General features: G+C 37.7%; 2 long non-coding RNA genes across 3 annotated transcripts; one reads left to right on the top strand and one right to left on the bottom strand.

Annotated features, from left to right (window-relative positions):
- The first annotated feature begins 15,688 nt into the window (after positions 1 to 15,688).
- LOC105543543 lies at positions 15,689 to 21,925 on the top strand. 2 transcript variants are annotated; one of them, XR_001006639.1, is made up of 3 exons: positions 15,689 to 15,798; positions 18,560 to 19,043; positions 21,660 to 21,925. It is a non-coding gene; the product is annotated as an uncharacterized LOC105543543 (long non-coding RNA). The 2 variants fall into 2 exon arrangements; XR_001006640.1 differs by having other exon boundaries at positions 18,846 to 19,043; positions 21,660 to 21,922.
- A 1,273-nt stretch (positions 21,926 to 23,198) lies between these two features.
- On the bottom strand, positions 23,199 to 27,560 carry LOC105543542. The gene is made up of 3 exons (XR_001006638.1): positions 27,426 to 27,560; positions 27,250 to 27,301; positions 23,199 to 23,758 (listed from the first exon to the last, which is right to left on the bottom strand). It is a non-coding gene; the product is annotated as an uncharacterized LOC105543542 (long non-coding RNA).
- Positions 27,561 to 27,846: the final 286 nt, after the last annotated feature.

Below are 27,846 nucleotides of genomic sequence, written 5' to 3'. Positions count from 1 at the left end.
CTGAACTTGATTTATGAAACCTTTTAATTGAACCACCCATTTGCTAACATCTGTGAATGTCATTGCCTAGTGGCAACCACTACCAGCAAAAATATCCTATGAAGGATCCTCTTACCCTTTTCCTCTGAGGGCATCCAGTTTGCAGGGAATGCAGCTAGGTTTAGAGGCAACAATGTCCACATGCTCTTGTGTTTGGCATAGTTATCACTAAGCAAACTATGACTACCAGTTCATAATGTCACAAAATCAATCTATGTTTTATGCTCAGAAATCACTAATATATTTTGGAGTGGGGATAGCAGGCAGACTTTCATAGAAGAGTTATAAATATGTATTTAGCTTTCTTTTAAAAGTTATCTTATTAGAAAAGTTCAACAAACACCAATAGAGCAAGATTTGGGAGTCTTTGAAAACACAAGAATAAAGAAACTAAGATAGCTGTAGAGATTTTGTTACTATGTATAGCCGTAATATTGCTGCTGAAGAGTAGGGAAAATATTTACAGTGAAGACAAGGAGGAGGAGAAGATCTAAGGCTTTTAGTAGGATTGATAACAATTATTTGAAAGAGCAAAAAAAAAAAAAACCTGGAACATTTAAAGAGAATTTTAAAAGACTTTGTCAGAAGGACAAAGGAGAGAAAACGCCACAGTTGGAGATGTAGTTGAGGATCTGCAAAGCGATTACCTCTGGCAGAGCAGAGCAGCATGGTGAGGTGCAAGGGCTGCCTCTCTGCCCCTCCTGGTGCCCCAAGGCTTTCATCAGGCCGTGGAGGACTTGGCAATGTGACTTAACTTTGCACCGAGCTGCACACCCTGTTGAGAGAGAGTCCCAGATGAGGAGCGAATTTGGAAAGGAGAGAGGCAGTTCATTGAGTTGGGAGAATTGAAGGCAGACCTCTGAGATAAACCTAAATAACATGGGCTGACAAGCAGGAGAGAAGGAAATGGACTCTTCTGCCTCCTCAACTAGGTCTGTCTTGGAACAAGGTCTAGCTTCATGCACATGTGACCTGCGCGGTTCCCAAGGGCCCAGCACTTCCTTAAATGCTCTGCTGTTGCTGTCTTGAAATTCTACCTAATTTTTGAACAGGGGGCCTCACACTTTCATTTTGCATTGGGCTCCCCCACGAATCATGTAGCTCGTCCTGCTTTCATGACAGAGGAGCATATGGTGTCTGGGCTCTATGACAACATCCAAAGCTGGGGGTTTCTGACGCACGGCTTAACAGCAGGCACCAAGAAACATAAAGGAAGTCGAGGTTGATAATTTTATTGACAAAGTAAGAAATTCAAAGTGATGACTTTTTTTTTTCTTTTCTACTTGGTAATAGCTTGACCAAGAATGTATTTTCTATTCTTTAATAGCATTATATCATTTTAAAAAGTCATTTGGGTTGTAGTTTGACCCAGTGCAGTTTAAGAGACAGGGTTGTAATCACCAGGCCAACAAGAGAAAAAATGCCCCATTGATTCAAACCAATTCAACATGCCTTATTCTCCCTGGGAGGGAAATCTTTGTCAGACCCCAAGGTTCTGCTGTGGTGGTTGTTTTAGATGGGGCCTCACAGGTTCATTGAATTATAGAAAAAATAGCACTGAGCTGGTTGGCTGCAGGGCTGGGATGAATGTTTCGTGTTGAAAGAAGTATTTGAGAAGCTGGTTTGAAGATGCTGCAGGATAGATCTACTCCTAGATTGCTTTAGATTCAGATCCCGTTCAATTCAGATCCCCGCCTTGGCAACCTCCAGCAATGTCTTCATAAAAGAGCACACTGCTTCTGGAGCACGGAAAGTCCATATAAATATATTATGTTTCAATAAGTAAGTAATATAATTAAGAGTAATCTTTTCCATATCCCAAATTCAGCACTAAAATTAAACAAGCCCGCACATATTCCAGAGACAATAACCCAAGAGGAGGGGGGCTAAGAAACAGATGAAAACAATATAAAGACATGCAAAACTGCTATTAGCTTGGGATAGATAAAAGAATTTCAAAATTATAGCTTTTGGTAATGTTTAAGTTGAGAGTCTAGTAATCTGGGTGCAATTGTACTTGGGGGCATTAGTTCTTTGTGTAAGAAAATAGATTAAGAAGAAAAAAATAGAGTTGCTAAGCCCACCACCAGAAAACAAATCTTCAGAGGGGAACTCTAGCCCTTTGAAATAATGTATAAAACCTAGCACCACAGGGTTGCCAAGTTCGGACACCAAGTCAAGGCCTGCCTGTCGAGTTTCCGAGCTGAAAGTGAACGATAAATCATTTCCTTTTGCTTTATAATTTTTTTCTGGTAGGACAGGTCCTTCATGGAAGGATGTGCAATACCGAAGTCTTCTGCGTACAGTAGGAGGTGAAGAGGGGTGAGGGAGGCCTGTATGGTGAGCACCATCCCTGCCCACCTCCCTGAGATGGCCTGTCATATGGCCTATTCACCACAGATGGCCTAGGGAGCATGGGACACACCCAAGGTCACATAGCTCAATAGAGGTGGGTCTGGGAATTGAGCTCAGGTCCCAGACCCTGTCCAGGGTTCCCTGACAAGGAGGGGGCAGGAGCACACCAGGCTTCCCAAGCCCAGTGCAGCAGAGGCAGGACATTCACCTTGTCCTCAGCCTGGACACCCTGAGATCATACTATGCCAAGACCCAGGCTGGGCCACCTTTGCTCTAGGTAGCCTTGGGGATCCTGAGTGAATATTTCCCAGGAATGCAGGCCCACAGATTAATGGAGATAGTTCATAGAAATTAGCCCTGCCCCTGCTTCATGGGACATTGCAGTCAATCCTGGTTATCACTTCTACCCCTAAACACCAGACACACACACACACACATGCACACAGACACACACACACAAAGGCACATATTCACTGTTTCAATGTGACCAGAGCCGTCTTTACTGAAGGAATACCACAAATGTGCATATATTTGTGTTGATGAGGAGCTGAACTGCTATAAACCAGTAGCTCTCAAACCTGAGTATTCATCAGAACACTTTGACATGTGAAACATCTGATGGGTCCCATTTCCAAAGATTCTGATACCTTCTGCTCAGGCTCTTGTTCACTGCCCTGCAAGATGAGCTGGACAGGGCAATGGTGGCAGGGCTTCAAAAAGATCCCTCCTCCCTCATAGAGTGCCAAGTTAAGCAGCTGACCATGGCGTGATGGCTTCATCAGCCCTGAATGACCAAGAGAGTTCATGGGATAATTCAAGGAGTAGAGGGGGGAGCATGAAACTGCAGTTGAAAGAAAGAGGATACAATTGGCTTGAAATTTCCAGATCAGCTATTTATATAGTCTCAAATATCAGGCTCAAGCCCATGTCCTTTTACCAGGTAGGAGCCGTAAAATTTTTCACTGGGAGAAAAAAAATAACACCAAAATCCTCTTCTTTAGAAATGATAAAGCTGGTATTCATTAGCATTTAAAGAAGTAGTACTTTTTTGTATTCCAAAACTCTTGTATTCTTTTGGATAAATTTAGCAGATTTCTCCTAATTTTATTTCCTGTGAAAATTTAAGATAATTGATTTCAGAGAAATGTTATTTTACAAATTAGGTTATTTTCTTGTTTGTATTTTAATTTCGTGCTTTATTCTGGTCAAAAATCCAAAAATCCTGTGAGCTATGTACTTTAATTTATAATTAAATAACCAAGTAATACCGGACTTTACCAATATGCTGGTCATTTTTCACAAACAAATACTTTAAAAGAAATACATATAGGAACAAAGCAACACACAAAAATAGAGAAATATGTGCTCATTTAAAGTTGAAATTTGGTTCCTAATGAGCCATTATTACACTCTTAATTCAATTCCATAATTGCCTATTTGTGTGCTATGCACTATGGGAAAACCAATAAACTGAGATGTGAAAGAAATTCACAAACAATGAAATATGAAAAAAAACCACAATGGCATTAGATTATTTAACAGAAGCATAAAATAGCTTCACTACTCTTAAAAGAGTTCAAAGTGACCCAAACAGCCAGCCATGAGTCAGCCTTCTCATAACATTAGCATTTCTTCTATAATACGACCAACAAGGTTATCACGCTCCATTTAAACCATCTCAGATGCTACATAGCTTGTCCTGTGGGAACCCATCAGAAATGTGAAAAGAGCTTCCATGATCACCATCTTGACTCCTTAGCTACAGATTCCACATTCCCACATTCCACATTGTATTAATCAGAACTCTTCAGAGAAACAGAACCAATAGGAGATATTCATATATATGTACGTGTATGTGTATACATACATCCATCTATATATATATATGTACCTATGTCTAGAGAGAGACAGAGAGTGAGAGAGAGAGAGGGAGACTGGCTTTAAAGAATGGCTCACAGAATTTTGGGGACTGGCAGCTCTGAAATCTGTAGGGCAGGCTGGAAATTCAAGAAAGAGTTGATATTGTAGTCTTGAGGAGTATTTCTTCTGGCCCCTGAGACCTTCAACTGATTGGATATGGCCCACACATATTATGGAAGTTCATCTGCTTTACTCAAAGTCTACTGATTCAAGTGTTAATCACATCTACAAAACACCTTCACAGCAATTCAACTGATGTTTGACCCCAAATCTGGGTACCACAGCCCAGTCAATTGGACACATAAATTTAACTCTTACACCAGTCTTTCCACCCGTTGGTCCCACTGATGTGACAATTAGCATCCTGGCCATGGCTAAGGATGAGGACTTTATTCCTGGGTTTTATGTGTCTCTGAGAAGATTTAGAGTCACACTATTGCCCTCTCTCTGATTCCTTCCTGCCCATAAGAAGAGGAATAGCTGGCCTGATTGTTGAATCTGAGAGACATCCCTGGGCATGGCTGGCTAAGTCCATATAGGTCTACGGCACCTGCTGCTTCGGACCAGCCTGCAGAGTTCAATTTTCTCCCTGCCTGTGGTGAGTTTAGCAGGCAGGCTTAGGCCCTTCCATGGTGAACCCACAGTTCTGGTGGCTACACTTAATGTGGGGCTAGGGGTACAGGATTAGCCCATCTATTTAACCACAACACAAGTGTCCTCTGAAAAAACTGACATTTGGATTTCTATTTGTCTGACTTGTTTTTGTTTGTTTGTTTGTTTGTTTTGAGATGGAGTCTTGCTCTGTCACCCAGGCTGGAGTGCAGTGGCACAATCTCGGCTCACTGCAAGCTCTGCCTCCCGGGTTCACACCATTCTCCTGCCTCAACCTCCCAAGTAGCTGGGACTACAGGTGCCCGCCACCACATCTGGCTAATTTTTTGTATTTTTAGTAGAGATGGGGTTTCACCGTGTTAGCTAGATTGGTCTTAATCTCCTGACCTCTTGATCCGCCTACCTTGGCCTCCCAAAGTGCTGGGATTACAGGCGTGAGCCACCGCGCCCGGCCTTGTCTGACTTCTTTTTGTATCTCCCAGTTGGTTCAGAAATCTGAGTAAGATAACAAGACATGATTAATGGTCATTCCTAAATTCACAACCGCTTCCCCCTACAGAATGTACTCTAGTTTGTCTATAACCATCTTAAAATGGTCACTCAAAATAGAACTAATCTTTCCCCACGATCTGACAATGCAGAATGAAGTGAGACCGTCCCTCCTCCAATCCATGGCCTTTGGACTCATCCAGTCAGACCCACCTTTTCCAACCCTGTGAGCTTGGGCATGTGGGTTATAATACTTTAACCTCAGCTCCTCATCCACAAACAGGGCTAATATTACCAGCGACCTACTTCATAGAGATGTGATGAGGGCTAAATCCTATAAGGTTATACATTTAAAGCATTTACTGAAAATGCTCAACAGGTACTGGGTGCTTAATAAACTGTTAATAATAATAAAAGTTTAGAGAGCTTCTATTACACTCTTGGCTTATTTTGACAAGTTCTCTTCCAACAATTTGTATTAATTTAATGAACTTTTTAATCCCTAAAAGCAGAACTTTTCACCTCATCTGTTTCAAAGCTAACTCTTTTGAGTATATTACCTATTGAAAACTCCTCCCCAGGTTCAGGAGCCCCTGCATCTTACTTTATATTCTTTCTAATTCTTATAAACCATCATACATTTATCATCTGATCTATGTCTCCCTTCTCTAAATTCTTTGGGAACAGTTTTTCACTAGCTATAAATCTGCCTAAAATCATAATGTCGTCTAGGTTTATGGTGTCTCTAATTATCATATGGGAGAACTTATCAAATTTAGGCTTCATTCATTTATTTATTCAATAAGCATTTAGTGACCTTCTTACCATCTGCCAGGCTCTGGACTGGGTGCAGGAGTTGCCAAAACAAAAGTTTCAGTCCCTGTCCTCAGAAGCTTCCAGATCAATGAACAACATGAAAACCAAAAGGCAGGTACAATGCAGTGAGGCTAATGCTGTCAGCACTGGATGGGCACAGAGGGCATCATCCAGCTCACCCTAGAGTTCAGGACAGACTTCTCAGAGGACAAGACACCTGAGTTTAATGTATATTTAGCCTAGCAAAAAAGCAAAGAAATACCTCAACAACAGAAAAAATAATCCATCCAAAGGCAAGGGATGAGGAAGAGAAAATACAGCAAATGAGGGAAAGTGTCACACTTATTAGGGTCAAAGCCAAGATATTAGTGGGAAAGTAGAGCCCAGAGGTCCAGCACAAAGGGCTGTGAATGACATGTAGATACTGTTATGGTACCCCATACTCTAGGAAAAGCAATTGGAGGATTTCTCGAGGGGAAGCGACATGATCCAAATGGCATTTAGCAAGGTGACTATCACCTTGGGTGGGAGGAGAAAAATGTCCCTTTGAAAGAGGCTTCCCAGTTCCATAGCTTGAAGGCAAATAGATTTAGAACAAGTCCATGGCAAGAGATACTCTTGTTTGAGTGCTGGATTTTAAAGATGTTTCAATAGGTAGGAAGAATTACAAGGCTTTTCCAGCAAACCAAGTAAACTGAGTCAACCTAAGAGTTGGGTCCTGGACCACTTGGTCTAATGCCCCCTGGACAAAGTTCTTGCTTTGATATAGGTAGGGTTGTACAGCTCACATAGGATAGCCAGGGTAACTGAAGCTTGGGAACTGAAATAACCATCCATGTGATAGAGTCTGCAGTAACAGGTAGAGAATTAGGGTGCAGCTTCTGCTGTCCAGAGACCTCTGTCCACTGCACAGCTTCACCATGGAGGAGATGGCCAAGTGAAGAGCCAGTGAAATGGACAACTGGTTCCTCACTTCAGATCTCCCAGGAAAAAACCAGTATATTCAGCTTTCTTATGCACAGTCATGTCAATAATGATACTCACATAAAAAAAATTTCTCTCTTATTCCGCATTTTTAAATAATAGCAACATGAGGTACTCAAGCACCTGCATTCCAGGACACAAATTTATAAAGAGATGTATTTTAGGAACAGAGAAAGGCTGGGCACAGTGGCTCAGGCCTACAATCTTAGCACTTTGGAAGGCTGAGGTGGGAGGATCGCTTGAGCCTAGGAGTTTGAGACCAGTCAGGGCAACATAAGGAGACCCCCATCTCTATGAAAAATTTAAAAAATTAGCCAGGCATGATGGTGTGCACCTGTGGTCCCAGCTACTTGGGAGGCGGAGGCGAGAGGATTGCTTGAGCCAGTGAGGTTGATAACGGCTACAGTGAGCTGTAATCGTGCCACTGCACTCCAGCTTGGGTGACAGAGTGAGACCCTGTCTCAAAAAGTAAAAATAAGAACACAAAAGGATTTTAAGAAATTGCTCTTATTTTCCTACAGATTTCTAATGTGGATCACATGCTGTGACTGATTCTAGAATGTCAAAAAATACAAAGACACCTTTGAGCCATTTTCTGGCCCCAGCGTATTGTAGCATTCTACCTTATAAGAGGCTAGTTAAAGAAAGACTTACCAACACAAGAACAAGAGAAGTCGTCTTGTAAAGAAGGATAAGAATGAGTATAAAATGAACTGTAAAACTAGAAAGAGGAACAAATGCATTCTCTTGTAAAGAAAAAAAGATGAAATGATCCAGAACAACAGGCAAGTGTTTTGCTTCATTGTTTAATCGTAATTACAGCTATTTATATAGCACTTATTATTTGTCCATCATTATTCTCAGAACTTAACACATATTACCTTGTGGGATCCTCACAGCAACCCTGTGAGATGGATACTCTTATTGTCCCCACTTTATAGGAGAGGAAACTGAGGCACAAGGAGGTGAGTAATTCATCCATGATCAGAAATTAAAATTCAGAATCTAAACTAGGGGATTTGGCTTGTAACTGACACTAGGAAGAATTGCATTTAGCTGTAATTTGTTCTGGTCGATTTTATTAACACCAGATTCAAAAAGGATTTTAAGCTATTTGTTTTGAGTTGGAAATACATGCCTTGTCCTGAATTCACAACTTGGAGAATTTTATTTTTAATTTCTTGGTTCTGCTTCCTCATGGCTCCTATTATCTTCAAGCCATGGTTGGAAAAATAATATGAAAAAATAATTGAAAAGAATAATTATGAACACTGGCTTTTAGATAAAAAACTGCTTAACTTAAACAAAATCAGATCAAATTAAGGCTGAAATCTCTTTCTTGTAAAAATTTTACTTTTTTGTATGCAAGAATTTGTTTCTGTTCTTTTTGAATTCCAGGCCTTAGAAATAGACATATTTATTTAGTTTGGCCTAGGTCTAGTGTGTGTTGCTTGATCTATTCTTCTTAGTTTATTGTATCTCTTAATCTTCTACACACGCAACCAGAGACCTCAGTGATGAGGGCACTGGAAAAATCTAAACAACAAATACTGGCTAAGAGATTCTCTATAAATGCAATGATTAATAAAATAATGCTTGGCATCATGATGTTGGAATGATTAGATCTTTGCAGAGTCACCAAATTATATATTCCAGTGAGCGCTTGCCATAACTGGTAATATGTTTTCTTATTGCTTGAAATATCTGAGATCAGTATTTTGTACATGATAAAACAAAAAAGCTCACTGCTTTGAGAAGCAAAAATGATTCAGTGTTCGAGGTTTCAAATAAAGCCAGAAGCCATGATATTTTCCCGCTAAGCCTAAAGTTTCAGTTATGAGCTCCTTCTTCTGGTTTGCCCTTTAGGAGTTCAGAAACCCAGCTTTGATCTCTTTCCTTGGCACTGACTGAGTACCCTCACAGAAACCTTCCCAGAACTTCTACTTGGCACTGGCCCTGAAGCACTCGGGTGGCACCTGGTACCTGGCCTTGGTTCCACCTACCTTTGATGGCACCTGGGACCAACAGCAGTAGGACACTGACACTTCAAATTGCCAATAGTCTCAACTGGCATAGAGCTTTACTTTCACTTATTTTTCTACTCATGAATTTCCTCTTTTCCGTGCAATTGTCCGACCAAGTTAGTCATTCAACATGTTTTTATTAAGCACCTACTAAATGCTAAGGTGAGGAAAAGATGATAAGCCAGAAAGACATAGCCTCTGTCCCCAGGGAAGTGACAATCTAGAAGGAAACATACAGTAATAACAAAGCATGCAAGCTAAAAGCCCAGGGTGTAATGGAAATGCAGAAAGGAAATACAAGTATCAGAATAAATACACCAACATGTTGAAGCAGTTCCTGTGTGGTGGAACTTTGCTTAATTCTTCCAAATTAAATACTCTATTTTAAGGTCTTTTCCAAGCTTAATTTAATGGGCAAAAATGTTGTTATAAAGAGCATTTTTAAAACAAAAAAGAACACTTCCAGTCTATTCAAACACTAAGTTTTGAGAATTTTTCTTTTTTAACTAATATCAAAAATGTCTATACCTATGATGCCATGAAGTGTCACTGTTCAGGCAATGACTCCAGCTCCTATTCAACTTAAATTCCTTCTTCAATTATGCCAGCATAGGCTGCCTTAGATAAAAATCATTTCTGGTATAAAAAGGTATTAGGCAACCCTCACCTCCACAGTGCCTCCATGAAATCTCATGTACCTTATTCTTCTCAACTTCATGAGCAGAAACTGAAGAATATACACTTTAGTCACATTTACATTTAGAGCATTCTGTGAATTTACCCTGATTCACCAATAGCTCTGATGTCCACAAAACAATGAATAAAAAAGTCATGCCTTCCAATGACATTTCCACCAACAGTGGATTACATATATGATGGTGGTCCCATAAGAGTATAATAGAGCTGAAAAATTCCTATCTATGGCCTAGTGACATTGAAGCCATAGTAAGATGTTATCATAAAACATTTCCTTTTGCATGTTGGGATATACCAATTCTTATACATTTATGTTTAAATATACAAATTCTTACCATTGTGTTCCAATTGCCTACAGTATTCAGAATAGTAACATACTGTACGCATTTGTAGACTAGAAGCAAAAGACTAGACCACCACAGCCTAAGTGTGTAGTAGGCTATACTATAATATTTAGGTTGATGTAAATACATGCTATAATGTTTACACAACCATGAAATCATCTAAGGATACACTTCTTAGAATATATCTTCACTTCTGTAAGAGAAATCAAAAGGACCAGCAATTATAACAAGATTGAAGACTATGATTAGATCCAAAGATCAAGATAATGTGAAAGGAAGCCAACTCGAAATAACAACCAGAACCTTTCCAGATGCTCATTGTTGATATATATTTGATAGGGATTTTCCTCCCAATCTGAAGGCAAAGTTTGCTGTCCGCATTTCTTTGTATTACTAAAAATGAATTAAGAGTAATTTCTTCAATGCTAAATACACTTTTTTCTAACAATAGAAGTCTTAACATATGTTTATTAGACTTTGAAAATACCGAAGTTTCATGAAGAAAACAAATTCCCACGTAATCTCACAACTAAGAGATGCCATTTTCACCCTTAAGTCACTGAATAGTTGGTTTTATACTGTTTGTCTAGCATATCCTGCTCTTGTCATTTAACATTATGCTGGGAATGTGTCACTTAAAAAAATATATATTTATCACGACTTTATAATAGTCTCTTGAGTAGATATATGACGTATTTAACTTTTCTCTTATTTCTGTATAACTAAATGGCTTCTTTTTTGCTATTATGTTACAATCAATGTTTCTGCATCAAGAATAACTTATAAAGACATCTAAAGGACTCTAATAATGATAAATCAAGATCATCTTAAAAAATGTGAACACACTTGACATGCGTTGCTACAGATAATGAATCACAAATTATCCTTGGTCTCCCATCTCTATGGGTTTTTTTTTTTTTTTTTTTTTTTAACGTGGCTAACTAACGTAATAGCACCTAGAATTATAGGTGCATCAACTTTTAATGTTACCCATTTTCAAATCTATTTGTTTTAATATCCTACTTTATTTCACATATTCCTTAAGGGAACCTGGAATTTTTCACCTCTTTAATAGAATATATATTAGTTATGTTTGCTGCATAAAAAATTACCTCAAAGCTTAGCTCAAGACAACAAATACTTATAATCTCACATTTGTGTGTGTGTGTGTGTGTGTGTGTGTGTGGACTCATAACCAGGTACAGCTTAGCAGGGCAATTCTAGTTCAGGATTTTTCATGCTGTTTTAGTCAAGCTCTCAAACTGTAGACATCTCAAGACCCAAGGAGCTAGAAATTGGCTCCTATGCTCAATCACATGGCTGGTGGCATGCTACAGTTCCTCACTGGCTGTTTGCTGGAGACCTCTGCTCCTCACCTCATGGACCTCTCCACAGAATTGCTTCCAACAGGGAAGCTGTGTCCCCCAGAGTGAGAGATGCAAAAGAGACAAGAAGAAAGATATACAAAAACAGAAGCAACAATACCATCACTCTTCCCGAATTATACTGGTCATACAGACCAACCTTGGCATAATGTGGGAGGGGGCCACACAAGGGTGTGAACACCAAGAGACGTGGACGATTTGGATTTTATATTGAAACTGTGGAATCTTGGAGACTAACTACCACATTTATAATTTTTATGAGGATCCAAAATATGTACCTAATAATCTTCTGCCGAAAACTCCTTCATGTGCTGCCACTTAGAAAAGAGTTTACCATTACCAAGTAAATTTGAATATTCCCATATCTTACAAGTGAGCAACTCGACTCCTAGGTCTAACTTCCTAAAGAAAGTCTTTATATAGACAACAGGGTGTATATATAGAAAGTCTTCTATAGGGGCACAGGTACAAGAATGTTCTATACAGCAGGCTTTGTAATAGCAATAAATAAATAACAGTCCAGATGTCCATCAATAGAAAAAATAATAGCAAAGTAAACTGTAGGGTGTTGATATCATAAAATACTATTCAGCATGACACTAAATGAACCATAGTACATGCATCAATCCAGCTGCATCTGCTGAGTGCAAAACACAGAATATATAAATATGTATCAATTACATTACTATAATATTCATAAAAGACAACACCAAATAGCATACTATTTAGTGATACATTTATAAGAACTAAAATTATAAAGTAAAGTAAGTATATGATGATCCAAAGGCCAGGAGAACAGTAACGCGCTGGAGAGAGAGACGGGAATGTGCCCAGAAAGGTCTGCAGGGACTTCTAAGAAACTGGCAACCTTTTATTTTTTTAACCTGGGATGGTGAGTATAGAGGTGTTCACCTTATGTTTTTAAATCTACATAATTAAATGTTTTTACTCTCTTCAATAACTACATGATAAAACCACACCATGTGGTAAAAATATTCAATAATATTTGCAACATGAAACTAGTAGTCAACACATTAAGCACTTACTATATGACAGGCACCGTGATAAGCATGTTGAATGATGGTTTTTCATTTAATTCTCACCACAAGTAAAAGGCAAAAATTAATCTTTTTTTCCTCATTTGCCAGATGAAAAAATTTAATCTTTAATAAATGAAAACACTTGCCCAAGGTGAGATAGCCAGCATGCCATGGAGCTGGGATTTAAACTCAGGCAAGATAGTTCTGGAGCTAACTTTCCTGATGGCCAAGTTTATACCTGGGTTCGTTCCTACATGTAGTTCCATGTGTAAAATGATGAAATGAAGCATTAAATCTGGAAGTATTGGAATTATATCTGAAATAGATAAACTGGTCCTTACACAGGCGAAGGAACATTCTCACACGCTCTCAAGACTCATCCATCTCTTTCCACTGTTCCCTGATGATGAAATCCTCCTCACCTTTCTATCAGGATTTCAGGTGCCTCTCTTATAAACACCAATCAAATAAGAAGACACATTTTTAGAGCATCTAGTATAAGCCAGGCTTTCATCTAAGTGCAAGATACATGAACTCTCATCTAAGTGCTAGATGCATTAACTCATTTGATCCTCATAACCACTCTCTACACTGAATGTTACTAGGGTACCCATTTTATAGATGAGATAGCAGGCCCCAAGAAAACTGTTTCCAGCCATTACACAGCTTATAAATGGAAACACCAGCATTTAAACCCAGACATTCCAGATTCAGAGCTTCTGATCTTAACCACGAATATACTGTCTCCTTAAGATATTATGTTTAGAGTAAGGGCAGATAAGAGAAAAGCAGGCTCCTTTCCTAATGAAATGCTGTATGGAATATAGATGTTCTATATCAAATGAAATGCTTGAAAGGATTTCCGTTCTCAGATTTTCTTATGATGTCAGAAAAAAATGTAACATGTGTACTAGGAAAAAAATATATCATGGTTTTATCTTGGAGACAGTAAGAACACTATAATTGCACTTCAGTTTTTAATTTAATTTTGTTACAAGTTCACTGCCTTTATTATCTTAAGCTAACAGGAGTTAATTCAACTAGTTAACAACATTACAGTCATTTGATTCACATTTGCTCTAAGTCATTTTTAGGAGTGAGGAAAGATATTTTATATATTAATCTAAATTTGGGAGGCTCCCACTACATGTGGGGCCCTAGAACAAAAGATATTAAGTTTAAAAAAAACAGTCCCTCCCCACAGCAGTCCACAGCCTAGTGGTAGACAAATAATTACCATGCATATGATTGCTATCAACATACTAGGTTCTAAAACAGAGGAATGCATTCTAGAAGTGACTGACTCAATTTATGCTGCCTTAAAAAATAAAAAGTGACTTTTGAACTGAGCCATGCAAGATAAATGTACTTTTGCTACATGGAAACTGGAAGGAAGGGCATTCCTGATAGAGCACAGCACAGTCAAAAGTCTGGAGACATAAAAGAACATCATATGTATAATTTTTTGCTGCTAGAGTGGAAATTGCTTAGAGGGTCATGGTGGAAAATGACTCTGGAAAGGGCAGTTGGAGGAAAATAATGAAAGCCTTTTCCTGATTCAATAGTTTGACCTGAGGGCAGTAGGGAGTCTCAAAGATTTTTAAGCAGGAAATTATCATGTTTATTATTTATTTTATTCTGCAATCCAGAGAGGCTGGATTATCAAAGGAAGAGCCTCACTGCAGAAACAGCAGCCTGAAGGCTATTTTAATAGTTCTGTCAAACATTACCAACAGTCTGAACTAGACCACCTTAAATAATAAATAATATTTTAGACTCCATTTTACAGATGAAAAAAATCAAGGCACAGAAGAGTAAAGTAACTTGTCCAGCACTGCACAGCTGGTAAACAGGGGAGTCCGGGTTCAAACCCAGGTGGTCAGACTGTAATACCCCCTGCACAGGTCACTTCTCTGCCAGGTTGGATGATAATCATGACAGGTGAAACAAGGTAGGTAGTTAGACAGCCTTAAGCTCAGACTACAGAATCGAGGGTGCTCCCTCCCATTAAACATCACATGGATCACAGAGTACAGACACGGCAGGTAGAGAATCAATGAGTTCCGATTCAGACATGTGGTCCAGGAGGTCTTTGAGAGACAGGCCCAGATGCCAGAGAGCTATTGAAAATGCCAGGGCTAGGCTCAGGAGAGTAGGGGCTGGAGAAAATCAACTGGCCATGGAAGATCACCCCTACATAGACCCCCTTCCACCCAAGACACTCATTCTGAAGATGCAGAACCTGAGGCTATGAGAGGCAGCTCAGAAGACAGCCCTCTAGAGCCAGAACCACTTTCAAGTTCTGGGCTTCCATGTGTGTTCTGGATTCAGTTTCTTTACTTTTCAAATCGGAGGGTTTTTTTCATTTATAAGATTGAGACTGTAGAGTCGTACATCATTTACCACTTGTAAAGATAAAAATCAATATACATCTTAAGTTCCTAGTACATTGCTTTCCAAAGTAAGTGCTCAATAAATGATACATAATGATTATTATCATTATTTTTGTTATCATTTAAGAGATTTGTCAAAAACGAGGCTCTACTGTAGGTGTAACATGCTGGGCTCCCAGCCCAATTACTTTCTTGGCAATTTTTTTCCATAAAATTTTCTTAATTACCTGGAATTATCACTAACTTTTCAACCAAGGAAAAGAAGAAAAGAAGTCGCTTTTGAGGAACATGAATTAGCATTTTTAAAAAATCGATTCTCTATTAGCCAAAAAGAATAACCTAGAGAAATCAGATTAAAATTATATATACATATATACAATAAAATACAAAACATTGCTCAGAAACAAATCGAGTGACACATTTTCCTGGAGTCTGAAATGACCCAGATGAATCTGTAGTGCGACTCATTGTATCTAAAGAAGAATCATGCAGTGATTCTGTCAAATGTGATAGAAAGGACCTTCTCAGTCATGGTCATCTTGCCCAGGATTTTCCATGGTGACCTTATTTGTGGTCACAATGGGTGCATCCCCCAAGAAGGATGGTCTTCCAGGAGTCACTGAAAATTTCAAGAAGTGAAAATCCAACAGAAAATACTTGAACCCAGGAATAAAATGGAAGCCTTGAAGACTGAAGGGTATGTAAGCATTTATTTGTCACTTTGTCATTCCTCCTTTAGATGTATTTTTCTTGGGGATTCAACGTGGTAACTAAGAATACAGTTATATAGTCGAAAACTTTGGGACTGAAAAATTACAGTAGAGAAGAATTTCTGGTAAAATGACTTCAAGAAACATCACACACACACACATGCACACACACACAGAGGTCAAAACACAAACACACTTAAGAAAAAAAGACATTGGAAATAAATTAAATTTATTGTTTAATTTGATTGCCTTTAAGATAATGCGTTCAGTAAGGATGTGAATATAAGCAATGTGGAAAAAATAAAATAAACCAAGAGGAAGCAGTGCCAACCTCATCCATTAGAAATAAGAGGAGATGTTTCAAGGCAAAATTCCTCCTTCCGCACTAAGGATTCTTGGTCTTTTGAGTTGAGTTCTCTGAACAGGGCTGCAGAGCCTCAGACTCCACTGGTTCTCCCTCCTTTCAAGCCCCTATCTCTGCCCCTGCTTATCTGAATATATAGTCCTGCCCTTTGCTCAGATTTATGGGTCCAGCAAGGGCTGTGTGTATTTACAGTGCTCTGACCTGAAGACCCCGGGCTGAAGGAGAAGAGGAGGAAACTGGGACCTATTCCATAAACAGAGACAGATCTGAGGGGGAGGTAAAAGGCTTTGCTAGCACTTAACATTTTTAACTATTTGGCCAAAGCTTACGAATTACCGATTAGATTAGAGTACAAGAAAAACGAAAGACATTGGTGGAGATATGGAGAGAGTAAATTGTATATTTTCGCTCTAGTCTGGTTGCTTGGAGGTTCTGGGTTTGGGGATTTGGGTGTGGTTAAATTTAAAATGAAAGGTCAGAAAGAAAATTGATAAGTCAGTTACAGAGGGAGTTATCAAATGCTTTGGGAAGACAAAGCGTCTACAAAAATATGCTTTGGGAAGACAAAGCGTCTACAGAAATGAGGATATAAACAACATTTAATAAGTTGGAAAATTTCTCCAACCACAAGTTAAGCTCCTTGTGTGAAGCAAGATTCGTTGCATTTTTTAAACTGTAATTGGTTATAGAAGAAAAATCCCCTGCTCTATGTTTAAATGAGAACACATTGCCATAGATGACCAAAAGCCAATCAATTATGAGTTTAAATATTTTTCTTAAAGCCTGGTGACCCACTTGAAAGCATCTGTTTTCAAACAGGGCTGCTTTGTAAATGGGCCACCAGTATGTAAAGCAACTGGTCCATCTCTAAGGGGCATGCACCAGTTCAAATGCAAAATAAAAAGCACTTATATCTTGAGCAGTGCTTAGCACCCCAAAATGAATCCCTCTTCCTCAGGGCCATATGTTTGTGTACTAGCAAAATGTGAAAACACAACTTTTATTTGGAGCCATTCTCAAATGATCTACTTGCTGAAAAAACTTGAGTTCGTGGGAGAAAACCCTTACCTACCAACTGACTACATCAGAAATAATCCAGCGTCATAGGTAAAGGCTACAATATTCAATAGAGAACTCAAAAACAAAGCAACCAGGACAAGACAGTAAGTGAATCCTCCACAATTCCATTTACATTACAATGGAGCAAAAATGTTAATATGCATGACTGAGGCTGTGATTACAAAATTTGTGAAATATCATCGAATTGCTTCTTTTTACTCATTTTGATATAAAGCAACTATGTTCCCATGATGTCATCTGTTAAAGCTATAATGATCTGCTATAGTGATGATATTGTGTGACTGGAACATTTTGTCTCAACTAAAATATGTTGTGGATAATAATGTTGTTACAGTCCATTCTAAGGGGACCTGTGTGACTTAGATTGAATTATTATTAATAACTGCATGAGAAAATACATGTGCTTCGCATTGTGTGCGGCACTTTAGAAATGTTAACCTGTTTATATTATATTATTATTAAAGTCATTTGTCAGGAAATCAAAAGTAAAATTAATTCTATAACTGAACTTTTTAAAAAATTTATAATCCAAAAAGCACATAAATGCATTTTCTTTTCCATTTATGTGTGCTATTTTATGCTGAAAATTAAGCATAAAATTCTGAGCAGTTGAATTAAAGGAGGCATTTGATTATTACATCAGTATAAGCTGACTACAGAACAGCGGAAACTTGGGCAAAAAATGATGAATGGGAAAGAGCTATCCTAACAAGGTTGCATTTCTAAAGTAAAATGAAATATGTGACATAGTATTCTAGAAAACTAACATCTTTACTGCTATCTCTTTTAAACTTTTCCTCTAAAATAGTAAAACTTCTGCTTTGTAAATAATGCATACTCAAAACAGATGCAACTGCATGCGGACTATTTAGAAGAATATTTGGAGCTATTACATCGTAGCTAAAATGCTTCCCCGTGTCATTTCTGTTGAGATCCATTTGCCAGTAAAATAATTTTTTTCTCTAATATGGTGTGGATCATAGCACCAATGAGTTCAGATGTAACCATTTCAGAGCAGAGGCCTAGCTCAGTATGTCAGGAAAAAAAAAAGAAAAGAAAAGAAAAAAAACGCACCACAAAGAACATTGAGATGAATGGCTCTATTTTATGAGCCATAAAAGTTTTATTCATCTTGACACTGAAACAGGTTTAGGCAGTGAGTTGACACGCCTTAAATAAATAAGTGGAATTAATTCCCCAGCCCTTGAAACAATAGCAGCATGCATGTAGCACGGAGAAATGCCCCATTGTTTCCCTGTGGCTGCCTGATATTGATATTATTTGTGTTTTTCTGTGCTGCTTCCTCAGGGGCCTGGTTGATCCACTTCAGATTCATCCCCTGTTTTATTAGAGGTTGAAAAAGGTTCAAGACCTGGTTGTACCACAGCTCCCACCGACAGCTAAGGAACCAGTTTGGCGTCTGGTTTGTCTGTTGTTTTACTGCTGACCTTCAAATCAACTTTAACCCCTGACCTCTGGAGGCATCTATCATGACAAGAGGCTGTTTAACACAAATGGTGCCCATTTATAGGGGAAGAGACTCAGAAGATTTCCTTTTTATGAAGAATTTAGTTTTTCACCCCTCTTTTCTCAGTCACCACAGGTGAAATCCCTCTCAGCAGCTGGCTTATGAAATAATGTGAAGGGAGGCCTTAATGAGCAGAACGCACCCTCAGCTGGAGATAAATATATGCAAATGAGATGCACAAACAAAGGAGCCTGGACAGAGAAATATCTGCAATTCCAGCAAAATGCTGCCTGCAGCTCGAAGATGAACAGCTTTGATAAAATGGTAACAAAAAGCACCTTTTTATCCTCCAGCGTGTTTTACATTGCAATAGACCATTGTCATTGCAACCCAGTGGAGCATGCAGAGGTTTCTGCACTGTTTCAGAAAACTGTTTAAACATTTGTTTTAAGGCATTCATGAAATATAATCAATGGACTGCTTCTTTGTTGTTGTTGTGATTTTTTTTTTCATGAGTGTGTTTTAGATGTTACTGTAGTTATTTTACCTGTTGGTCTTTTCGTGGTTTAATGTTGCTGGCTTGCTGTGCTAGTTCATGTTTTGGTGACTGTTTCTTCCACTAGTGAGAATGAATTTTTTTTTTTTTTTTTTTTAACATTTCAATGGAAAGAGATTTCAAGTTAACAACTAGTAAGAATTGGCTTTGAGCAGCACCCAAACAACTAGTTTTAATGATGGCAATCAAGTGTGAGAGCTAATTCAGAGACAGGCATGTTAACATGCTGATTTTAATAAGCTTTAAAAAGGCAATCTCTAACTTTTAAAAGTCTCTTTTTAATTTAATTGTTCTTGGTTCATATGATGCCAAAACAAACAAAACCATTAAAATATGTTTTCAATATGTATCCACGGTGTTATTTGATGATGTTCTAAATTAGCATCATGTTGGTAAAATATTGATTTGATAAGCTTTAAAAATGGAAAAGCTGGAATTATTGACCTAGTTAGAGGAAAAAGCAACATTTTTTCCTAAAAATGAACAAAGCCCCAGCCCCAAGATCTTAAACCAGAGAAAGGTTGGGCTCACGACACACACATTGCTGTGTTTGGGCATATGTATTGTGTTTAAGTGAATTGTCAAAGCAGCTAAGGTGAGAGAAGGAACACTATGCGCTTCACATGTGCCAAAATACTATCACTCTAAAAGCTCAGCAATATTTGGTTCTTTCATTTATAATACAGCCCTAGCATTCCGCAGCAAGAGATGTACAAGGACCTTTACATTTCCTTTACCTAAATTATTTCATCTTGGTAGCTAGGATTGGAGTGGAGACATTCTTCTGAGTACTGTGTAGCTTTCACATTTTATGTGCATTTCATCAGGCAAATGTCAAATTTGCTAATAACAAGAAAATCTCCTCATTTTTAATCATGCCACTCCTGTTGCATGGGGTGGGGTGGGGGGTGGGGGATGGACGCAAGCAGGGGGCGGAGGAGGAAGCATAAAAGCATTGAGCAGTCTGACCAAAGAGAAGAAGGGGAAAAATGCTTATTTGGATTTTTAAATGACACATGCTTGATTATGTCAAGGCCTGTATCAGTGCATCATTAAATTCAGAATTTCAGGAGTTAATAGAAAGTTGGTTATATTAGGGATGCTTTTTCAAGCCCAGGTTCGAAGCAGCATAATTATGTTCAACTGCTGTTGTTTGGAAAGGGCAAACAGCATCTTAGGCACAGAACAATGAAATTACAGCTGAGATTTAGGTTAGCAAAAGCCGTCTTCTCTAGGCTTTTATGATTCATTATTTCCCATTAAATACAGTATTAGAAGTGTACACTAGATAGCTCATGGTTGCTGCTCTCGGAGCACATTATCTATATTACACAGGTCTGGGGAGCAGAATTAGAAAACTTTGGGGGAATGAGCAATATGTGTTTGCTGATAGAAGTACCATATGGCTCATCTTCTTCAATTGCTTTCATTGCGACTCTGATGCTGGAGAAATTAAAGTTTTATTTGATGTGGCACAGCTTAATGAACTGTCTTCTGTTAGGAAAATTGAATATGTTTCCTGTTATTTGAGCACAGAGCCTCCATGGTTTGGCTGATGAGGGATGCATTATGTATTGTTTATTTAGCATTTTGAAAACAAAAGCAAGATATTGAAGGTAAAATTGATTACTGCTGGATTGCATTATATAATCAAGTTTTCTCCCTTTAAATTTCCCTTTACAATCCTTTTGTAATGTTTTAATGTGAGATTGTTCCAGCTTTTTGTTTTTCAAAGGTACACAGAACTTGATTTTATTAAAATACCTTTATTTGTAAACGAACCACATGAAACTGTGAAGCCAGTATTGCTACATTTATAAAGTTCTAAGAACGATGTTTGGAAAAAAAGAAAATAATTCAATTTGAATGAACCTAATTGCGAAACTTCTAGTGAATCCCCAGTCAGTTCTGAGAGAATCTAATGTTTGGCTAGTTGAAAGGGGGATGTCATTTTCTTTTGTTTGAAATAGACACTTAAGAACATGCTGGGGTGGGGCCATAAGAGAAGGAAGACACTTTTAATATTCGGAAATACAAACCTAAAAATATCGTTTTAAATTTTTGAGTTAGTCGTCAGTGAATAAGAAGCTGTATTCGACCTGCAGATTAAAGAAAATAAAGTGTAGATCAGAGGAATTTACATTTTTAGTGAATAAATAGGATTACAATATGCTTACACGCTGAGAAGGCTGGGATGTTAACCCTGTGAATATTCTCTACTCCCTGAAGAATCTATAAGAGAATATATTTAAAATTTTGTTTAATTTCCTTGTTTTTGTTCTGGTTTTGATTGTGTTTGAAAAATAAGAAATCTGAATAATCTCTAAAAAGACTGAATGTAAAATCATCTTCTAATCACTGCATTTCTTTCTTTCATTTTTCAGTGAGAAATATTCCCCACGTGTACTGATGCCTCAGACACACCAATCCGCAACAAGCAACTAGGATAGAAAATAGTTAAAAGTGAATCAACATTTATCTGGAATATGCAATCCTGACCCCCTTACGCACCCCCTCTCCCCCCCAACACACACACAAAGTCATTTGTCTTCTGTGTCCTGTGATGTTTTGAGGATTCTGGCAAATATGGCAGTTAAACAAACTTCTAGCACAATCTAAATACAGTCTGTTCAAGAGAGGCTTCCAATGTTTATAGTCCAGAAGTAAAGAAAAAAAAAATCTGGTTTTTAACCAAGAATAGTGCTCTTGAAAATGTCTCCGAACAAAGTGTTTAAGTAAAACTTTGGCCATAGATATTCTCCATTCCTCATTCTTTGCTGATTTTTTTTTTTCCAGTGAGGACTTTTCATATGCCATCATTTTGCTTCTTCTTCTTCTTCTTGTTTTTTTTGGTTTTTTTTTTTTTGAAATTAACAAACTAATTTTAAAAATTAACGCCTGACTGGGGACCTAGTCCTACAAACTTCCTTTAGATACAGTTGAGAAGAAAACATCACATTTTTATGAAGCCCCTCTCCTGACAGGGGACTGGAGGAGGAACACCATTATGCATTGTTATCAGCGTGGTGTAATTTGACTGTTGACAAAGTATCCGTGGCAGTGCGAATGAGCGCAGTTAGAAGTGTGGCGGATTGTAATCAAGAAGATGCTTAGCTGTGCAACACTGCATCTTGAGCAGATTTGAATCAACATTGCCTTAAGGGGACACACACACATACCAAAAGAAAAAAAATCCATTAATTTTTAGAGGGAAAATTAGAGTGGCACTTGATGAAGTGAAATTTGACATGCGTTAATTGGTGTGCAGCTCTCCTAATTAGAGATTTTCAAATTCTTTTACTGCTGTCACCGTGATGGCACATTGTCTTGCTGGACAAATACTAAAATTGCAAATTGGTTTGATCAGAAAGTTTTACATATGAAGATAAGACTGTATCCTCTAGTCCACTTCCAAAAGGTGGACAGCTGGAGAGCAAAGATGACTTTCAGCTTTACCTTCACCCCAGATAAAAAAGGAGTATTAAAATAGTTTCATTATGAGACTTAATGTGAAGGAAGCAGGTACCAATACAATTTTCTTAAACAGATGCAAACATTCCTTTGATACTCATGCTTCTGCTTCATATGAAATATTTCAGGTAGAAAAAGAAAGCCAGTGAAATGCTACATTATATATATACATTCTCATATTTCTACTTACATTCTTTGGAAATTGGAGTTAGGTGGATTTTTTGAAAGCTCACGTCACATTTTTCCCTGGTCTGAGATCTAAGGCACTCCAGTTCCCCTTCTTGTCTTAAAGTAATTATACTGATGTTTGGCCCCCAGGATGGCACCAAATATGATACTACAATAATTTTGGTTTCCTTTTTCCAACTCCTCTTGTCTAGCCCTTGAACCTCTCTTAATTCATTAACATATTGAATTTTTTCAATTTTCCATTTTCTTACAATAACAATATTAATGCCGGGGTGAAAGCTTGATTGGAGCTAAATTACTTGTTACCTGCTGGCATTTATTTATATGGCATTGAATTATAAAGCTTTGCTATTGTCATGCCTTGGGCGAATTGTTTATGACACCAGTAATAGGAGTAATTGTTATTGTTGAAATTACCTGTCAGCTACCCATAGCAGTGGCCCTTGTCCCACTGACAAATAGTGACAAGGGAGAGGTATCCTCCATGCGTCCCCCTGATGGCTTCTCCTCTGATAATAAGAAGTGCAGGGCCTCTGATAATTTGCCTGTCACTGTTGAGTGCAGCTCAGAGAGAGTTGGCCAAATTGTTGTCATTCACTTTGACAAAGACAGCAAAATGCTCCCGTGCAAGAGGAGGATTATCAAAATAAATGAAATCGCTTACACCCCCCTTTGTTTGTTTGGCTCAAGAATTGCCTGGCTTTGTATGAGGTTGTGAAATCAAGGTCCAGTTCTTATCGATGTGCCTCTGTTCATTCTAAGATGAGGATCCCAGGAAAGGAAAGGCACCTTAGGAGACTCACCAGTTTGCAGTTTGCATTGGCTAGTAAAAAATTATATCCAAATGTAAAGGGAAAGTCAATAAAATTGTAATGAGTCTAATAGGTCATTAAATACATTAATTTAAAACACATCTAAAATTTACACCTTTTGTTTCCTGGTTTCCATTTGTCCCTCTGATTCTTTTTTGGCCCACACAGACATTCAAATTCAACAAGCATTCAAAAATGCACAGGTTTCTTCTTTGCAATCAAGTTTTCTTTAGAAGTTTAGAAATCTCCATCTCTGACTCTTACAGCTTTAAAAGATTATCTAGTTGGATTTAGGATTATTATTTCAAATGGTTGGTTCCTTTCCATAAATTACCTTTTATTTATATACTATCTTCATGAGTAAAAAGATAAATGAAACATAGTTCCAGGTATGAAGCATCAATTATCACAGGCTTACAGAGGAAGCAAAATGGGCCTGTTATTGCCAGAGTGCAAATATTAATATAAACCTTTGCATTTTAAAATCCCTTGGTTGCAGCCCGTGAACCTGTCATAGAGGGGGAAAGGGACAGGGAGCAGCAGGGATGGTGTGGGGGAGTGTCCCTGTCTGAAAGAAAGGGACTTGAAACAAATCAAACCTTTGCTCTTGTAAAAACCAGAATCATTCCCACCTTTCCACAAAAGCCATCATTTCATGGTAGGAATATTCTTATTTTTAAGGTGCCTGGGAGGCTACTACTCATAGATCTTCTTGACAAATACTTCCTCTTATAAGAACTTGAAAAGAAAAGGAAAAAATAACTAGGATAAATGTAAAATATTGGCTCCGTATAGGATAGTAATCAGCTGTTTATTGGTCTCTACTAGACAAGTAATGACCAACCACAGTGTTAAGTACCAGCAACATTGCCTTGGGCCCTTGCCTCCTAACACCAGCCATTATCTGATTAGAGAACCTCCAAAGAAGTCACTATTGCATAATTTTATGGGTCTTAACAGTGCAGGTTGGCTGGCAGAAAAACTACCTAGGAGGGTTGATAAAGCAACAGTGAAACATGATTTTATTTACTTCACTTACACCTTGGTCTCTGAAAGAGTACCTGAGTATCTCACATACTGGTGGCTGCACAGGAAACCTAAAATCAATCCAAATAGGAATTGCATGGGACATGGGGGAGGTGGAGCGGGGAGACAGGAAAAGTAAAATCATCTGTCTCTTGAAGCTTTTCATGAACTGCACAGTTTGAAGTAATGAACAACATTGTTATAGGCATCTAGATCCTTTCTTAGGTGTTATGTATTTAAAGCAGGTAAATCGGGTTTTAGCAGTGCTAAAACCATACATGTAATATGATTATAGGAATAAAATGTGTTTCTAATCCTTAATAATAATGTATTCTTCTAAAGGCAACCACTCCATGGTTAACTATGTTGAATGTCCCTGATTAACAAGTGGAAGGCAGTGACATAATTAAGAGATTATCTGTAGTAATAAAAATGCCCAAACCTGTCTTGGAATGTGATCCCTTTAACAGATAATTTTTAAGAATGCATGTCCTTGCTTTCTCTGTGGAGACGCACGTTAGTGATCCCAGGAGGGGAAATAAACATACGTTTTTAAATGAAGATATTTAAAATGTACCCCATATTTCAGCATGTTGCTATAACCTGGTCTTTTTTATGTTCCTCCTATAAAACCTAAATTAAGCCTCTTAGGAGTGGTTTTGCTGCAGGTTTCGACTAAAAACACAATACATTTTAAATGGTTCCAGTACTTGAGTGCACTTTAACATGTAATCACTAATGTGCATTCTCTTCCTCTCTCTTCCAAGCACCAGTCCTTCTAAAAGGATGAGACTTCTTTAAAATTTAGCTTCATTTGAAATGTAAACTTTTAACAAATAGTAATTGCTTCTCTAGCTCTATTGATGAAGTGACTGGCAGCAAATCTTTTCTTTCTTTTTTATCCCCCCTCTCTCTGTAACATTTTGAAATACCCATCAGTGTCAAAGGAAACTGCACACGCCTCCTTTGGTGCTCTAAATAAGGCTCAGCAATGTTAAGAAAAATGTCAGAAAAAGCTCAGTGGATTAAAGGAACATTTCTGCACCATGTCAAGGAGGATGGCAGGGCAGACTGGTCTGCATAATTTTGAAAGATATTTTTTGTAAAACGCTAACTCTTAGAAACCAAATGAAATTTTATTTGGAAAGATTGGATATTGTATTTGATAACATACAACCTTCGGTTGTTTTTCTAAATCTTGTTATTTTTTAAATATGTCTCTGGTATGTATTCTTTAAATTAGAACTATAATACACTCATCTTTTGGTAGAATGTTCCTGTACCTGGGTGCAGCGTTAAAATACATTTCAGACTCTTTCATGCGTTTTTCTTTTCTTTCTAAAATTCTTGGAATGTTCACTCAGCGAAAGCAGTGAAAATGCTCGGCTCTTCCACATGCAAATTATTTGAACTAGTCAGTCCTTCTTCCCCTTAAATAAAATGTGTATATAGCTTTGGAGATTTTCAAAAAATAAATCATTTACATGCATTTGTGAATTAAAAATAAATTACTGGTATGAGGTTTTTAGTTTGTTTTGTTCTATTTTACTGAAGAATATGCAATAGTCACAAAATAGTACAACGACAGTAAAATATTCCACAGTATTGTAACTATGTAATTAAAACAACGTCAAAAAAAAATTAAAACAACATATTACAAATTTAATACTAGATACCACCAGAAATGGCAAGATTAGTTTTACAGAAACAAGGTAAGTGTCAGCTGATTTTAAATATAAACTTTTCCAAAACAGGTTAAGAATGAATTTAGACAAATTTGACTCTTAACCTTTAAAGATTTCCTGCCCATTTCTGTATGTCCTTTATTACATTAATTTTTTATTTAAATTACACCATTAACTGGATATGAATTTATCAAGAATACATGTATTGATTTATAAAACAGTACCATTAATTATTATAATAGCTAGATGTAGCTGATATTACAAAGCCATTTAAAGGTTTTTAATATAACTTGGACATACATAGATAGATAGACATTATGGACAAGACTACAATTTAAACTGGCTACCAGCAGTTAATGAAATCCTTGATTTATATTCTAGTTTAGAGATTGATTATATTGTTGCTTTGTAAAACTATTTATATTATGCCATTATTCAAAGGATGTCTCAATAAAAAAGCTAAATAAAATATTCAGTCAATTCCCAAAGCAGATTTTGTTTTCTATATTTTAAATGCTGGTGAAAATAATTGATTGTGTGTGTTCCAAGCTTTGTCATTTCCATTCCAGAGGTGGCTTTCCTGATGGGAGCCTCGTTTGCATATGCACACTTTCGCACACTTTTGATCCTTGCGGAAACAAACCCCTTGTCTTTATTTCATTATGCCTCCCACCCCCGGTAACAAACCCATGTATATTTCACAGACCCCGAATATCAGGACACATAAGTCTTTCTGGCATCTTTTATGTTATGCATTTTTTTTCTTAAGGTTGTGGAAAACTGGGACTTACCCCAAAGCCGCAAAGCAGGCAATCACGAAGAGTATTTGGGTAAGAATGCAATCTGAAGAGGAAAAGAAGAAAAATGAGGAAGAATATCAGCAAATAACAGTAACACTTTCAAATTACTTTTCAAATGGTAATTAGCCAGCAAATAGATTGAAAGTTAAATTCTTTTCACATTGTACTTGGTTTGGGTCTCCCAGTCTCTTTATTTATATCACTTTTCCTTGCCTGGCAACATATGTTACCGATTTATTATAGTATTTTTACTGTTAGCAGACAAATCTAAAGGCTAGCTGAGAAGGCTAGCTTCATCTGATGACTTTAACAACAACTGCAGGGCATCCTTGAGGGTGAGCCAATAGGCTCTTTTGAAGCTATAATACTATTAACCATTTTGATGCTGAAATACTTCTCATAGCCAAAATTGGTTCTGTTTTTTCACGGGCACTCCAGGTTCTACACATAAGAAAGTTAATGTAAATGATTTGTTTTGTAAATATTTCAATAGCCTTCTAAGCACTTTCTTCCATGTGTCTTAAGTTCCCTAAAAGCCATCGGTTTCTTTATTTCCCCTTCTTTTACAGACACTGAAATCTGTGGCAC

This window comes from Mandrillus leucophaeus, unplaced genomic scaffold (genome assembly GCF_000951045.1).
Source record: "Mandrillus leucophaeus isolate KB7577 unplaced genomic scaffold, Mleu.le_1.0 Scaffold285, whole genome shotgun sequence".
NCBI lineage: Eukaryota > Metazoa > Chordata > Mammalia > Primates > Cercopithecidae > Mandrillus > Mandrillus leucophaeus.
This window is presented reverse-complemented; position numbering and strand designations above follow the sequence as displayed.